Source organism: Mirounga angustirostris, unplaced genomic scaffold (genome assembly GCF_029215605.1).
Source record: "Mirounga angustirostris isolate CCGP_5_RB_7025 unplaced genomic scaffold, mMirAng1.0.hap1 SCAF_2, whole genome shotgun sequence".
Lineage (NCBI taxonomy): Eukaryota > Metazoa > Chordata > Mammalia > Carnivora > Phocidae > Mirounga > Mirounga angustirostris.
In genome coordinates, this window is record NW_026991710.1 from 95067064 (window position 1) to 95084206 (window position 17143).

Here is a 17143-nt window from a genome sequence, read left to right on the forward strand (position 1 = left end):
CTTTTTGAAGAACTGTCAAACTATTTTTCTGAATAGGCAGCAAGTAACGTTTTATGTCCCAATTAACATGCATGAAGATTCAAACTTCTCCACACCACCAATCCATTTAGTTATCTATCTTTTTTTTATTACAGTTATTCCAGTGCATGTAAGGAGTATCTTGTGGCTTCGATTTGAATTTCCTTGATGGCTAATAATGTTAAGCCTCTCTTCATGTGCTTGTTGGCCACTGTTATATGTGGGGTTTTTTTTTTTTTTTTGGATAAATGTCTATTCATGTCCTTTGCCCATTTATTAAATTGTGTGTGTTTTTATTGTGGTGGTGGTAGTTTGTTTTTGTTGACTTGTAAGTGTTCTTTATACACTTTTGAAGCAGACATATATATTAGAAATGCAACGTGGCAATTTTGGAAATCAGATTCCTTTCCCTCCCATTACCTAACCCAGGGATTGCCTTTGCTATTCTTGATGTTTGCTTATTTAGAGACGTTCTGGACTAGGTCTCCTAATCTGTATTGTTTGTCATTTATGGCCACTGAAGTCTTTGCCCGATTAGTTTAGTGGTCATATAATTATTAGGCAGAGATTTCCTTAAATACCTTGAACCAATAAGATTCCCAGCCTTTATATATATATATTTTTTATATCCCCAAGCTTTTTGTATATATATTTTTATGCCTTTAACACTCCAGTAGACAGTTTCCATTTCTGCCTTATTCTTCATTTTCTGTTTGCCTTGAGATAAGGCTAGCCAGAGATATGAAATAAAGGCCTTTTCAAGTTTTTCCTGAGCAAGTGAATCACCCTCTGTATGCAGGTGGCATTCTAGATATTCCCAAGTTGCCTTATCTTTTCAGTGTCCTGTGAACATTTGATTCCTGTTGTTTCAAGTTTTTTGATCAGCCTCCTTGAAAGTCCCAGCTGGTAACAATGCCTCAGCAGCTGTGATGTTAACCAATTGCCACTTACTGTTTTAAATAAATGCTTTTGGAATAAGACTATTTGTATTGAGTAAGCTCTGAATCAGGTCAAATAAAGACAAGCCCTGAGAATGGAGCTTTTCAACAAGTTGCAAGACAGGTCAAATAGTGACCATTATCTGAGAATGGGACTTTCATAGAGCTCTAAACTGGTTCTGCCCCTTTCAGGGGCTACTTCACAGCTAAATTTCAATGCTACTTTAATTGGGAGGTCTTGGTTTTTAAAGCTACCACATAGCTGGCAAGAGAAAGATAGAATTAGAGAAGGTTAAAATGTCATGAGTTACTGTTCTTACTGAGATTTAGCTGTTTTTCTTGAATAAACACTCCTCAGATTGTTGCAGATCTTTAGTTTAATCTTGAAAGTCCTGAAAAAGTTGATTTTGATAGTTTCTGCTGTAGTTTCCATTGCTGTTATTCATGAAAGGATTTTTTGAGGGTCTTACTTCACCTTTCTGGAAGTCCCATAAATATTTTAGCATTGTAGAATAGTAAAATTATTTGTGTGAAATACAGCTTGTTATGTACTCTGCCTGATAGATTTGATTCAGAAATGCTAGGCAGCCGTCCATTAAACACAGTCTTCTATGCTGCTTGCTGCATGTGCCATAAGAACCTCAATGAACATGATATAGTGCTAACAGATATCATTAATGAAAAGAACATTGATTAACATAGCTTAATGTTATGAGTATTGATTTTTATTAAAATTATTTAACAAAATGATCATAGTTATTTTAGTATTTTTTTTAAAGATTTTATTTATTTATCTGAGAGAATGGGAGACAGAGAGCATGAGAGGGGAAGAGTCAGAGGGAGAAGCAGACCCCCCGCTGAGCAGGGAGCCCGATGTGGGACTCGATCCCGGGACTCCAGAATCATGACCTGAGCCGAAGGCAGTTGCTTAACCAACTGAGCCACCCAGGCGCCCGAGCATAGTTATTTTAGTATTTTTGATAAGCAAGGATATATTTTCTGTTTTTCAAAAACTTACAGTGGTCAAAATATCTCAGGATTAAAATTCTCTAACCCAGGAAAGAATCATGTTAACAAAATGTTTAGATAATTAAAGATGGTTTTGCCACCAAAAATGTAATAACTAGGTGAAAAAATAAATTTTTAACTTTATGTGAAAAATGAAAATTTATCTTAATGTAAACTACCTTATGAATAATTATACACATATATACTAGGTTATTTTTTCTTTTTAAGAGTGTGTTCATTAAAAATACTAGCCCAGGGGTACCTGGGTGGCTCAGTTGGTTAAGTGTCTGCCTTTGGCTCAGGTCATAATTCCAGGGTCCTGGGATCTGATCCGTCATCAAGCACCCTGCTCAGTGGAGAGTCTGCTTCTCCCTCTCCTTCTGCCCCTCCCCCACCCATGCACACACACACACACACACACACACACACTCTCTCTCTCTCTCTCTCTCTCTCTCTTTGTCAAATAAATAAATAAAATATTTTAAAAAATTAAAATACTAGTCCATAATCCCATGGGTAATGTATATTCACATAAGGTAATGTAACTGAATTGCTGAGTCAATAGTTACATGCATTTTACAGGCATGTACCAAATTGTTCTCCAGATAGTTTGTAGAAATTTTCACTCCTCGCTAATTGTGTTTGACTCTGCCTATTGCCCCACATTCCACTACAATATGAATATTTAAATCTAAATTATAGTCTGCTAAATGAGAGCACTAGTACTGTTTTTGGAGACTAAAAGTCTCCTGTGTCATTATTCTGTGCACTTGTAGACTGTGACTGCTGCAATATAACATATTTTCACAATGAGCCTCTTAGTTTTCTTTTCTATGAAATAGCTACCATTCTAGTTGGTATCTTCTGTTATTGATTTAGATGATGAGGAAAGTATAAGAAGTATGGCTTATGAGTTTACAAAACTTTAGTTAAAGCTTAGATTGTGACAAAGCTCATTCACTCTACAGTTGCTTAAAAATACTCTAGCTTCATCTGAGTAGGTTACCTACATACACCTTACTTGAGTTCCATTTGTCATCCATCCTGCTTTCTCAGAATTGCTTCTATCAAGAATATTGGAAAATACCTAGAAGCCTGAAGGTTTCCCAAGGCTGCTTTATACTCGAATGCAAGGCAGTGATTGATATGAGACACTCATTCTCAAGAGTTTTGCAAAATAAAGATTAGTTTCTCCACCAAAATAAGTTTACCAGGGGAGTGCTCAGGCAAGTTACAATAACTTCACATTTTTCCTCGGATTTTATTATAGGTTATTGAGTTACGCAGTGGAATGTTGGTATACTGACTTGCCCATGCCAAAGTTCATTTTGTATAATGCAAAAATGTCATAAATAGCAAAACACAAAAGACAAAATTTTTGAACTGAATATTACAGCTATAAAATGAATTGTTCATATATAGAAATGAAAAATAATAATAAATGTCCTGGTGTTTTAGGCTGAAATGACATGAACTTTGGTTTTTAGAAATGACTATTTTATTTTATGCATATTTTTCATTAGTTAAAGTAAAAACCTCTATAACGAGTCCTAAATTAGGTATTGGTATCCTTCAGGCTAGTAGTTTTTCTAAGCATAAAATTCTATTGATCCCGTGTCTGGTTTATTGTACATGAGGATAGAGTGCAATCCATTATCAGGAAAAGCAAAGCCATTAGACTTCTCACGCATTCAATTAGGCTATTACTTTATCTATCTTAATTGATACTGCTAATAGTATCATATATAATTGCTGCACATAGGCAGAAAACATGCTTGTTAATAAGTATTAGCTAATTCACAGAATGACATTTAAGCACCATCAGGAGCACTGTACATACATCCGAGATCAATATGTGAGCCATCTCCCAGCCTTAGAGTAGATGGTTGGAAACAGTAATTCAGACTGGATGATGATAATTTAAAGTGAATTCTAGGGTATTTCAGGTTTTTTTCAGAGCAACAAGCGTTCATTTTTCTGTTGTTTTTTTGGGGAGGTGGGTATTATACAGGTATATGAATTTGAGGTCTAGATTGATGAACAAATGGTTTTGAAATTGACATCACTGTTATTAACAAACCTTTATGTTTATGTCATAATAATTATGTTAAATTCTTTTTTTTTTTAAGCCTTGTCTTAACAAATTAAACAAAAAAAATTAGGGCCCTTCAATTTATGTGAACTTAGAAAAAAAATACACTGCCATATATAAACTGTGTAGAAAGATGCAAAGACTAGAAATTATGTTAAAATATATGACTTTTAGGGGCACCCAGGTAGCTCAGTCAGTTAAGCATCTACCTTTGGCTCGGGTCATGGTCCCGGGGTCCTGGGGTCAAGCCCCCCATTGCTTCTTTCTCTGATGCTCCCCCTGCTTGTGCTCTCTCTCTCTCTCTTTCTCTCAAATAAATAAATAAAATAAAAAATATGACTTTTAAAAATGTTGCTCTTTGGGCACCTGGGTGGCTCAGTTGGTTAAGCGACTGCCTTCGGCTCAGGTCATGATCCTGGAGTCCCGGGATCGAGTCCCGCATCGGGCTCCCTGCTCAGCGGGGGGTCTGCTTCTCCCTCTGCCCTCTTCCCTTTCGTGCTGTCTCTCATTCTCTCTCAAATAAATAAATAAAGTCTTTTAAAAAAAATGTTGCTCTTTGTTTAATTCAGGTTGCCCCAAGAATGTAATTAAGTGATTTTCCTAGCTATTTTAATTGTTTCAGCCTATGAGATGCTGTTTAATCCAGTCTTGTAAAATAGGATGATTTCTCTCAGAGAAATAACTTATGCAGTGGCACAGTATCTCAGTAGCATGTAATGCAGAGTGTGTTTCGAATTGACTCTAAATACCAAGTGTGGAGTATGTTCTGGATCTGGAGAAGAGAGCTCCCCATTTCTCTACAGTAGATGGCTATACTACAGTGAAAATGGAAAGTGGGCAAAGAGTTAACCTCTATCCAAATAAAGGATGCTTTGTTTGAGACCCATACTTTCCTACTCCCTAGGATTGCTCTCTAAGATGTTCACTAAATTCTGTTTTATTGTCTGAGCACTGCTATGTTTGAAGAGAAATTGAATTGTAAAGAAATGTAGGTCCAAGAAAGATTATTTGACTTGTCTAAGGCCTTATCCAGCAGTTATTTGCTGATATATAATTAGATTCAGAATTCCTTAGAACATCTTTTAATTTTTTAGTGGGGTGCTTAGATCACTGAACCATGAACTTAATTTAGAAAAATTTGCCTAATATTGTGCTTTTTAAATCAATTTATGCAACATATCTGACATATTTTCAATCTGGAGAGAGCATATCTACAGTTACTTTGCAAAACCAGTTTAAAAAAATATTTTACTTCTGACACTAAGGTGCCTTTGCCTCAGACCTTTATAAATTTTATCAGGTATTTCTAACTTGTCTTCCCAGTGGAAACCATGAACAGCCTACAGCATTTTTACTGACTTTCACTTTCGGAGCACTATTTTGCTACTAGACTGAAAAATGAGTGAAGAACTAATTGGAAAAAAAAAAAAAAGAGCACCTCTCTATTTTCCAGCTCAGTAAGATCCCTAAATGTTACATAAATTCTAAATGGTACAGCGTGTAGTATTTGAAGAGTGCTTTGGACTTGAACACTAGATAAGCCTATTTCTTCTTACAGAGAAAGTTGTTTAAAAATCTGGAGGACATTTCAAACTGTATTACAAACCACAAGTATGTAACTATCTCACTGCTATTCTTTATTTCATTCAGAAGAGTTTGGTAATTGAATAATGCATACTCATTATGGAAAAAATCAGTTTCTCCTTATAAGTAGTCATCTCTATGAGTAATCTCTTTTTCTGCTTCTCTGAACATAGTTTTGACTGGAATTTAGTTGTTTGTTTTGGGGAAGGTGATAGAATATCTATACTACATACAAGATATAGTAGGGACTGAGGTTTTAATTTATTTTTCCTTTTATTGTAAGAGTATCACAGACAGTTGTGAACATCCAAAAACTTCAATGCATCATTAACTCTACAAATGCTTGTCAGAAATGTACTTACAGTTAACTTAGGCTATATCATGCCAGGAGAGTTTAGGAAGATGATATTCTTCCTAGTATCACCCCAGATTGAGATATACCAGGAAAAACTCTAATTCATATAGATAAGAAAGAGCTCTAGAGAAAGAAAACCATGATATCTTAACGTATTGCTTTTGATTCTTCCTCCATTATTTTGTGTTTGTTCAGTCCTTCAATATAAACCACTTCTCCCTGACATTGGGGAGGAATGTTCCCAAAATTTTAGTTGAAATATTTTCGTATCACCTGCAGCAGCTTTTTATATACACCCAAATTTCTCAATTTAGTCTAAATACTAATGTACTACAATTTATTGTAATTCTGCTCGTCATATGTAGGCAAGGGGTAGTGAATCAATCTACTCTTAGCTTCTTTATGCTGACAAGTTGCTTTCATCTACCTTTTTTTGTGTCTTGTCTTATTTTTCTTGATCTAAAATTATGGGAATTTACCTTCTATTTTGTTAGGGGCTTGAGTCACATTCTGAAGTAAGAGACTTTATTTGGCCCTTCCTTGCCTGAACCCCAAGGTACCTGAACACCAAATCTGAAGTTTGAAATTAAAGAAAATCCAAACTCTAATACAACCACACAAATAACATTATCTTAGCCAAATATTTCTCTTAATTTTTTAAATGTCATTTTCTGAAAAACATATTTCTGTGCTTTAAGTAGTTTTTTAATGGCAAGTATTATAATTGTTTAAATAGGGAACATCTGTTACAATTGGATTTCAGTCTACTACTATTTTTGTGTAACTCTTGATGATTTAGTAGTTTTTAGTAACTAGATGTGCAAATCATTTTTTAAAATATTTTTATTTGAATATAGGTGATACACACTATTACAGTAATTTCAGGTATACAACATAGCGATTCAGCTTCTCTGTTCATTATGTTATGCTCACCACAAGTGTAGCTACCTAGATGTGCAAATATTAAATGTCATGACAGCTTTGTAAGAATCAGAAGTATACTAAGGTAAAAGATGTATATTTATATTGCATTTTATCTGTCCCCTTCTTCATTTTAAAATGAAAACAAAAAGAAATGGATATCTATCTATATATATCTATACACATAGATATATATCTTTTTATATTCTTTATATAATTCCAAAATGTAGTCTTTGAAGGTCTAAAGCTATGGTTTGCTGAAGCTCATTTATAAGGTACACTTAAATGGTTATTTTTTTTTTAACTATATATCAACTGCACTCAATTTGTGGCAATGCTAAGACACTAAATTTCTTAGAAAAGGAATTTAGGTTTGCCTTTGACCAGGAGTGAATGGGCACTGATGAGACCATTTTAGCAGGCTAGTTTAATGTAGACATCTGAGAACTGGCTCCTACATATTGCTTCTGGCCATAGACTTAGTCTCATAATCCCAAAGCAGGTCTCCATGGCTGCAGCCCTAGTTTTACATTTGCTTATTGTCCACAATTCAGGTCTTAGCTTTTTTATTTGTTTGCTTTTTTTTGCAAACCTAGCAGTGCTTTAAACAATAGAAACAAAATTTCTTTTTTCCACCTATTTCTTTTTTATCCTAGTACAGTTAACTCTTACTTACCTGCATTGCAGTGCTCAAACTTCTATTTGCATATTTATCCAACTGAAAAACTATGCCCAGGTCCGGAAAAAAATACAGGACACATGCACACTCAAACACATACATCTTGCAAAACTCCATTTATTTTCCTGAGGAATTTTCTGAGGCCCTACTCAAGGGAAACCTTTGGATACCTTTTGGAATAATCAAAATATTTTCACTTACTATTTTCCAAGAATGTTTTCCCTCAAAGAACACTCCCTCAGGACTCTGGAATGTCCTCAGTAGATCCTTCTCAGTCTTCCTGCTTTTAATGACCTCAATGTAACAATTATAGAGACACAGGACTCCCTCTTGTGTGCCTGTAGCTGGGAGCATTAAATGAATGTATTTGCTTCCCTTCCTTTAGTCCACGTTTTCCCTCAGCTTCCCTGGGACTACCTCAAGTTTCTTTCTTAAATAACTAATTCTCCTGTAGGAATGACAGTTTAATACTAGGTATCTTGGAATTTCACTTGCATCTATACAGGGACTGATCCCTTTTTTAATGTCTATACTTCCACATTGAAGAAATACTTGGGCATTTCCTCTTTCCATTCGTACCTCACTCTCCTTCCCCACCAATATTTCCTTCTCTTCTCTTAGACTGCCAGTCCTATTGCCCTCTCCTTTCGGAAAATTCCTCCCCTCCTATAGGAAAATATCTTGTTTTTTAAGTTTCTCACTTCTCCTTTTCCTCTAGCAGAGTTGCATTCTTATTCATGTGGTCTCCATTAAAAACTAATTATCATGACCTTGTTTCACTTTTCATTAGAGAGGTCAGCTGTTGGGATGATAAGAGGCATAAGGATGGGATAGCGTTGTTATGCCCTCTTTCCAATGGGCTATGATTAATGAGTCTCTCCCTTTGACATTTCTCAATATTCTCACCACTGAGTACTGAGGCCCTTCACATTTCGTTGTGAGTTAAATTATTAAAACCACATTCTATTTCTCCTGGAGAAAAAAAGCAAAAAAAATTAAAAACAAGTTTTACCTGTTGGTAATATCTGTACTTATGAAAAGAAAAATAAATTTATTTCACTGAGAGATTTCATTTCTCCCTGTTTTTTTTTTTTTTGTTTTTTTTTTCTGGGATTGACAGAGGCCCAAATAGGCCCATGGTTGTAATGGTGACATCCTTTGTTAAAAAATATGATGACAATCTCTATTAATTTCTTCTGATTCCTTCTTTGATAGGAAAACAGAAGGAGCTATTCATTTCTCAAGCAATACTTATTACTAAATAACACTATTCCCTACCTAAGGCCACCCAGTCACAGGTTACCATTCATTCTCCAGTTCTCTCCACAACCCTTGCTTTGCTCCTTCTTCTTCCTGACATAAATCTTTGTTTTCCAAAAATGAGAATTCTCCCCTTCTCTGGTCATTAGGTAGTCAAGTAACCAAACCCCAGTTGTCATAGACAAATATCTTCTCATAGTTATATGTGGCCCTAAAAGCAGCCTTAAAAATTGCTATGAATTAATCTGATTTGTCCCTAAGTAGGTTTTAAAACATTTCTAAGCATTCATATGTAGTCCTAGACATTCTTAATGTAAAAAATAATATCCATGTTAAAATGAGAAAGATTTCCATTATGAAAAAAAAAAACTACTTCTATTTGTAAAACTATTAGAACCCTACTTCTTTGCAGACATTTTGAATTAATGTTCACTCTTTTCAAGGCTGCTGTTTGCATTCTGTGTGGAGTTTCTAAGTTTTTCCTCTTTTATGGATTCTTAGAAGTGGTATATATATACATGGACCTTATATATAATGATGATTCTCAGCACAGAAAAAATGTATAAGGAAAATTATTGTTTATAAACAAAATAAATTTCTTCACTATATTTTCCATATTTTTATTTATTTATTTTTAATTTTTTTTAAAGATTTTATTTATTTATTTGACAGAGAGAGAGCGAGAACAGGAACACAAGCAGGGGGAGTGGGAGAGGGAGAAGCAGGCTTCCCGCTGAGCAGGGAGCCCGATGTGGGGCTCAATCCCAGGACCCTGGGATCATGACCTGAGCCGAAAACAGACGCTTAACAACTGAGCCACCCAGGCGCCCTATTTTCCATATTTTTAAAGTGCATGGATTGTGTTGTTTTCATTATTCAGTCTCCTCACTGTCATTAGATCTCCCTCAGATGCTTTCTAGAGGTTGAAATTGAAAAAGGTCATCAGGGAGTGATCCTGAAGTGATAGGTTTGTAGAGTTTGGGAATAGGCACGTAGGTGTACATCTAGGTGAGGGTACTATTAAGACTAATGAAATAATAGCTAGAACATTTCAAAGTGTACAGAATCAATTTTAGTTATATATTCTGTTGCTAACTGTATAATGGTTACCTTTCTATTTGATACATTATGTATTTTGCAAGATCATTTTACAGCAGTGGGTTTTCAGTGTGGAGTCCCCACACAGCAGCATCAGTATCACCAGGAAACTTTTCAGAAATGCAGTCCTTCAGTGCCTCTCCAAACTTCAGAATGGAATGGAAAAGGTGCCCAACAATTTGCGTATTAACAAGCCCTCCAGGTTATTCTGATGCATAAAATTTGAGAACCACTGGTTTAGTGCAATCCAAACCTAAATTATCAAGTTTTTTTTTTTCTCCTTCAGTGAAGAAAATAATGAATTATTTTTTGGGGCATTATTCTTTCTATCTTTTGAAATCATATACAAGACAATATCTTTCATGAAATGTAGTTTTGAAAACCTATTGTATAAAAGTCACTCCAAAGCATTAGAAGCCCTAGGCAGTTAAAAAATATACCTGAAGACAGGTTTATTTTATTCTAAGAAGTTTGTTTTTGTTTAATTTATAAGCTTTCAACTTAACCTTTCATTTCTATCAAGAACCCCACTTACCCAACATGATCTACAATATCCCATGATTCAAATAGCTTTGTGTTCTCTTATCCCTGTACTCTTAATTGTGAAAGTCTACCCACATAGCTGTTGATTTGGAAAAACTTTACAGATACAAGATAATTTATGGTTTCAAGTTAAAGAAAAATGAAAATGCATCAAGATGATGATCTGAATCAAACTATCTACCTCTCCCTCCTACTAAAATATTAATATTTTAATATGTATAGAGGTATATTCATAAAAGTACTGAAAAGATTAGAATGGTTGATTTCAAGGGAATTGCTTATTGCAGTTAATAAAAGAGGATGGAAAATAGTGTAGCTTAAGCCCCAGTACAAAAGACCAAAATAAGAGATTTTCTTCCAAAAGATACCCTGATACAGATGATAATCTTTTGCACTATACTTTTCAAAGTGTAATTCTTAGAACAGCATAATAGAATCACTTGGGAACTTACTAGAAATGTACATTCTCCATCCTTACTCCATATATGCTGAATCAGAAGCAGGGGGAAAAGCTGAGTAATCTATATTTTAATAATCTCTCCAAGTGATTCTGATGCATGTTAAAATTTAAGAGCCATCATCTTAACACTATTAAGAAATAAAAAATAAAAAGAAAGAGATAAAAGGAAGGGAGGAAAAAAGGAAGGAAATTCACCCTTTTCCCAATATTAAAAAAACTCTTTCTTAGAAATGTAAAGTGTTCCACCTATAAGACAATTACTGAATTAATAAAGAAATTGGTATTAAAAGCCATTTTAAATAAATGATACTGAGAAATGAGATTACTGAATTTTAAAATCTCTGGGCTATGGTTAACTTTACTCAGAAGAAAATAAGCAGTTTTGAATTTATTTATGGGGAAACAAGCAATATTGAAAATGAATTAGGAAAGTGGTTTCAAAATACTAGAGAAAACCAATTTTAATAATCCAGAGAAAATATACATGAAAAATAAATAAAAGATAAAAGCAGAATAATTGATTTCTCTGACTGTGTATTTCCTGAAAGGACCAAACAAACAGTTATGAAGTGGTATTAAGGTCACAAGCAGGAAATATGTAATCAATATTAGTGATTTTAGTTTTTGACAATGTGTCAGACAGCATGTCCTTCCAAAGACCATCTGACACTAAGACAAACAGGTGACAACAACAATAATAGCAAGTCCTAGAAATATTATTAACCAGTTTATTACCTTCACATCAGAAGAAAACTCTTGGAAAGAATGTTTTCTTCTCACTGCTTCCAATTTCAGTATGTCTTTAACCAGCCTTGGTCAGGTATCCATCCTCACCACTCCACAGAAGCTGTCCTTTTTTTTTTTCACTAATAATTTCCCTGTTGATAAATCAGGGATGGAGTGGTCCATTGTCACACTTTTTACTTGACCTGTGAACAACAATTCACTCTATTTGTTTCTTCCCTTTTCTTCCTTTTAATCTATTCTCACAGAAAATGCAAAAGTCCTCACTATGAACTACTTGGCCTTAAATCATTGACTTCCCATTACCTCTGTGATTTTATTTCTGAATGCTTATACTAATAAAACCCAAGATAATATTAATGACAATGATAATAATAACAATTATCAATATAATTTTATATGCCGGCTGCAAGTGATTTGTATATGTTAACTCCTTTAATGACCATAGAAACCCCATGAGGTGAGTTTTAATACCATCTCTACTTTACAGGTGAGGAAAATGAGTCCCGTGAGTCAACACTTGGTAAGTGTCAACTTGATAACAGAGAATATGATTTTAATATCTATATTCTTAACTCTGCCTACCATATCCCCTCACTTACTCTGCTCAGAATGTGTGCTTATCTCATGATTCAAGGATTCTCCTCTTATGTATGTATTGAAATAGAATGTATCACAAATTCACAAGGAGGTATATTTAAAATCATCCATAGTATTATCCTCAGTTGTAAAATCCTGGAATTAATCTGAGAGTTCATCCACAGAATGGATAAATCAATAGTGGTCTATTCATATACCCCAAATATCCTGCTGCTAGGAAAATGAATGAACTGGAGCTATTGGTATGCATATGGCTAAAATCACTATCAAAATATGAAGCTATAAAAAACAGTTGAAAACAATTTATGCACCATGATATATTTCTATATGGTTTAAAAACTGACAAGACAATTCTCCATGTAGTTCATGGATACATATACCTTGATAAAACTTTAAAGGCATGAAAAGGAATGACAAACATAAAAGTAAGTATAGGAGTTACTTTGATCTGGGTTGGGAAGGAAAATGAAAACAGAAAGGGTTCACAAGAAGTGCCAACAGTATTGGTCTATGTCTACCTTAAGCTGGGATTTATGCCCATCAGCATGTATTATGTTGATCTTTACTCCTTTTTATATCTCTGAAATAATTTAGAATACCAGTTTTGAAAGCAAAATAATCATATCAGTAACAAAAAAAGTGGCAGCAACACAAATAACTGTATAATAATAAAACTGAAAAGTCAAATGTATGATTTTAAACAAAAATATTTATCAAATATGCTCAGGAGGATATAAGAATCTCAGATATATGTCATGCATTGAAATAAAGTTAAAAGAAACATCTGTGAAAACTTGGGCAAGTTAATTATCATCCTTGTGCTTCTTTTCCATATATGTCAAGTGGGAATGACGGTATCTACAGAGAGGGTTGTTGGGAATATTCAGTGAGCGAATATTTATTAATCACTTATAATGGTATCAGACACGTATTAAGCACTATGCAAATCTTATTTATGATTATTATTGCTGCTATGTATAAATGAATAAAATGCCATCACTTGCAAGATTAAAAATGGAAACAATCTACATGCCCATCTAAAGAGAAATGCTTAAAAATTATAGATGATCCATATCATGAAGTAATATGCAACATGAAAGTGTAGGCAAAGGATTTTAGTCAGATACTTAAGCAGATACAGCAAGGCATGGTTAAAAAGTCAAATACAAAATAAAAATATTTGTGTATGTATGTATATGTATAAGTACATTCACTCACAAATCTATGTATATACATAAAATTCACAAAAATATCCTTGATAGAATGTGTACCGTATTTTTAACAGTGGTTAAACATTAGAAGAGGCTAACAGGCTGTGAAAAAAGAAGTAATTAATAATAATAATAATAATAATAATAATAATAATGTATTAATAATAACTCATATATTAAGCACATTTTATATACCAAGTAATAAACTAAGTAATTTAAAGATTTATTTATTTATTTATTTATTTATTTAAGAGAGAGAATGAGAGATAGAGAGCACGAGAGGGAAGAGGGTCAGAGGGAGAAGCAGACTCCCTGCCGAGCAGGGAGCCCGATGTGGGACTCGATCCCAGGACTCCAGGATCATGACCTGAGCCGAAGGCAGACACTTAACGACTGAGCCACCCAGGCACCCCTAAACTAAGTAATTTAGATAGTTTATGTCATGAGGACTATTAGAAAGGTATGATTATTATCTACATTTTACAGATAGAGACTAATATTTAGAGTTTACTAACTTAACCAGTGTTATGCAGGCATCAAATTCTAAAATTGAAATGTGAATAAACTGTGACTGCAAAGGCTAAAAATTTATTCACTGCCATACATAGCTTTTATTTTATTTATTTCATTTCTTTTTGTTACTTTTTTGTTTTGTTTTATATTAGATATAGGCAAAGGTTGTCTGTTTTCAAGAGCACTATTTAATGTTCCCTATAATTAAGGAACTTACCTGAAGCAGAAAAACCAGATAAACACTTCTTTTTGCTAAGGGAGCCCAAAATTCAGACAAACATCTTTTGGCTGTCCTATTTTTGATGGAGAAAGGGGAAAATTTGTAACTTGCCCATATGTCGCTAAGTCCACAGCCAAAACAAAGAAAAATAAATAAATGAAAAAAAAGTAGTAACATTATTTTCTCAAATCGCATCATTTTTTCTTAATATATATTTTTATTATAAAGTGGTTTTAGATGTACAGAAAAGTTGTGAAGATAGTGAAAGAATTCCCATGCACCCCATGCCCAGGTGCCCTTATTATTATCATCATAGTATGTTCCATTTGTTACAATTAATGAACCAATATTGACACATTATTAACTGAAGTCCATACTTTATTTGAATGTCCTGACATTTTACTTAATCTCCTTTCTCTGTTCCAGAATCTTATGCAGTACATCATATTATATGTAGTTGTCATGTCTCCTTAGATTCCCCTTGGTCAAGACAGTTTTTCACAATTTCCTTGCTTTGAGGATCTTGAGAATTTTGAGTAGTACCAATTGGATATTTTATAGAATGTCTCTTAATTAGGATTTGTCTTATGTTTTTTTTTTTTTCTTAATAGTTAGGCTAGGATTATAGGTTTGAAGGAGGAAGACCACAAAGATGTCATTCTTATCACATCATATCAAGGATTTACAGTAGCAACATGACATATCACTGCTGAGGTTAACCTTGATCGTTTGGCTGAGGTAGTGGTTATTAGGTTTCTCTACTGTAAAGTTATCCTTTTTTCCTCCACTTTCCACATATGCTCTTTAAAATAAGTCACTGTGTGTAGCCATCACTGAAGGATACCCAAGGAGTAGGTAGTTATGTTGTACCTTTTTGAGGGCAGTATATCTACATAAATTATGTGGAATTTTTCTGCACAGGAGAATTGTCTCTTTTTATCCATTTATTATTTATTCAATCATTTATTATACCTCTGTGGACTAATAAATATGTTTCATACTGAAATTCTTCCATCTTTGGTCATTGGAAGTTTTTTCAGGTGGCTTCTATATCTTTTTGACATATTCACATCATTGTTTGTTTGCTTATTTTAGCACTTGCTTGCTTTCTAACGCTATAAGATGCTTTGGGATCCTCATGTATATTCCGTCCCTCAATCCTAGAATTAGTCATTTCTTTAAGAAGGTCTGGTTATTCTTATTGAAAAATGGTATTAGAAACCAGTGGGCACTATGTGAGTTCATTGCTACGAGTGTATTGTTGATTTTAGGCCCTCTCAGTTGACAGAGCAAGGAAATATATGTGTATGCTAACCTGTGCATGTACATATATCTATACTTATATTCAAGTATATATGTATATGCGTATGTGTGCATGTGTGTGTCTGTACATATATTTACACACATTACCACTAGTTCTATATTAAGCTTAACATGTGTTCATACTAATGGCTTCAAGTCTGATCCATTACTCTATGGATAATTCTAGCCTTCTTCCCTAGCTTGTCTAATCTCCATTCCAACCACGAAAGATCTGGCTCCCACCATCTGTCTTCCATTTATTTATTTGTTCAATTCCAGTATACATGTATATTGGTTTTAGAATTGCTAACTCATTCCCTCACAGGAAACAACTTTATCAACTGGAGTTCACTTCTTATGTATCATTCCTCATGCATTTTCAAAATTACTTCTGTTAGCATTTTTTTTTTTCCCTCAGACCCTTCAGTGATGTTATTTCATTCATTTGTAATACAATTGGATTTCTTTGTCACTGTCTGCATGCCAATCTGGGATCCCCCAACTGCCTAAGTTATTTTTTTATTAATTTGCATGTATTAACTTCCAGCATAAATTTGTCAGTTACTACAAATGACTTTTTTTTTTTAAGATTTTGTTTATTTGAGAGAGAGAGAGATAGCATGAGCAGGGGGAGGGAGGAGCAGGCTCTCCACTGAGTAGGGAACCCTGCTCCATCCCAAGGACTCAATCCCAGGACTCTGGAATCATGACCTGAGCTGAAGGCAGACGCTTAAACAACTGAGCCATCCAGGTGCCCCCCTACAAACGACTTTTTGCGATTTTGACTATAAATGCATTAAATCTGTAGATCAAGTTTGGAAGAATTTATCTTATCAATATTGAGACTTCCAATCCATAAACAAAAAAATGTCTTTCCATTTATTTAGATCTTCTTGAGTTCTTTTATGAATATTTTGTTGTTTTCTGCATACTGATCCTATCCTATATGTATTTTGATGGATTTATTTAGAAGTCCCTTTTTAGTGTATTTTGATTGGTATTGATTTCTCAATTTCAAATTTCAGTTATTCATTGTTGTCATGTAGTAATACAATTGACCTTTGTATATTGACCATGTATCCTCTGATCTTACTATGTTCACTTCTTTTTCTTCACCTATTTTCCTCACCCCCACCCTTCACCTCTGACAAGCACAAATTTGTTCTCTGTATCCATTCCTTTGGTTGTTGGTTTTGTTTTGTTTTGTTTTAGATTCCACATATAAGTGAGATCATACATTATCTGTCTTTGTCTGACCTATTTTACTTATATTCACTTTTTCGTTTCAGGATTTTTATGTTGTTGTTGATTCCTTGAAGTTCTCTATACAGGTAATCATGTCATCTAAGAATAAGGACAGTTTTATATATTTCGCATCTTTATACCTTTTCTTTCCCTCTCTCCTTCCCTCCACTCCACCCCTTCCTTTCCTCCCCCTTCCTTCCTTCCTTCCTTCCCATCTTGTACTAGCTGGGACATCCAGTACAATGTTAATAAGAACAGATATCCTTACCTTGCCTTATTCCTGATCTTAGAAGAAAAGAATCTTGTCTTTCAGCTATACAGTAATGATGATATTAGCTGTGGGTCTTTTGTA

The 17143-nt window shown here is 34.1% G+C and overlaps 1 long non-coding RNA gene across 1 annotated transcript in view; it reads left to right on the plus strand.

Moving 5' to 3' along the window:
* LOC123848301 (uncharacterized) overlaps positions 1 to 17143 on the plus strand; it is a 206091-nt gene that overhangs the window by 142442 nt on the left and 46506 nt on the right. Inside the window, exon 2 of the long non-coding RNA XR_006791757.3 lies at positions 12191 to 12223. This is a non-coding gene — a long non-coding RNA (uncharacterized LOC123848301). The remainder of the gene's footprint in view (positions 1 to 12190; positions 12224 to 17143) is intronic.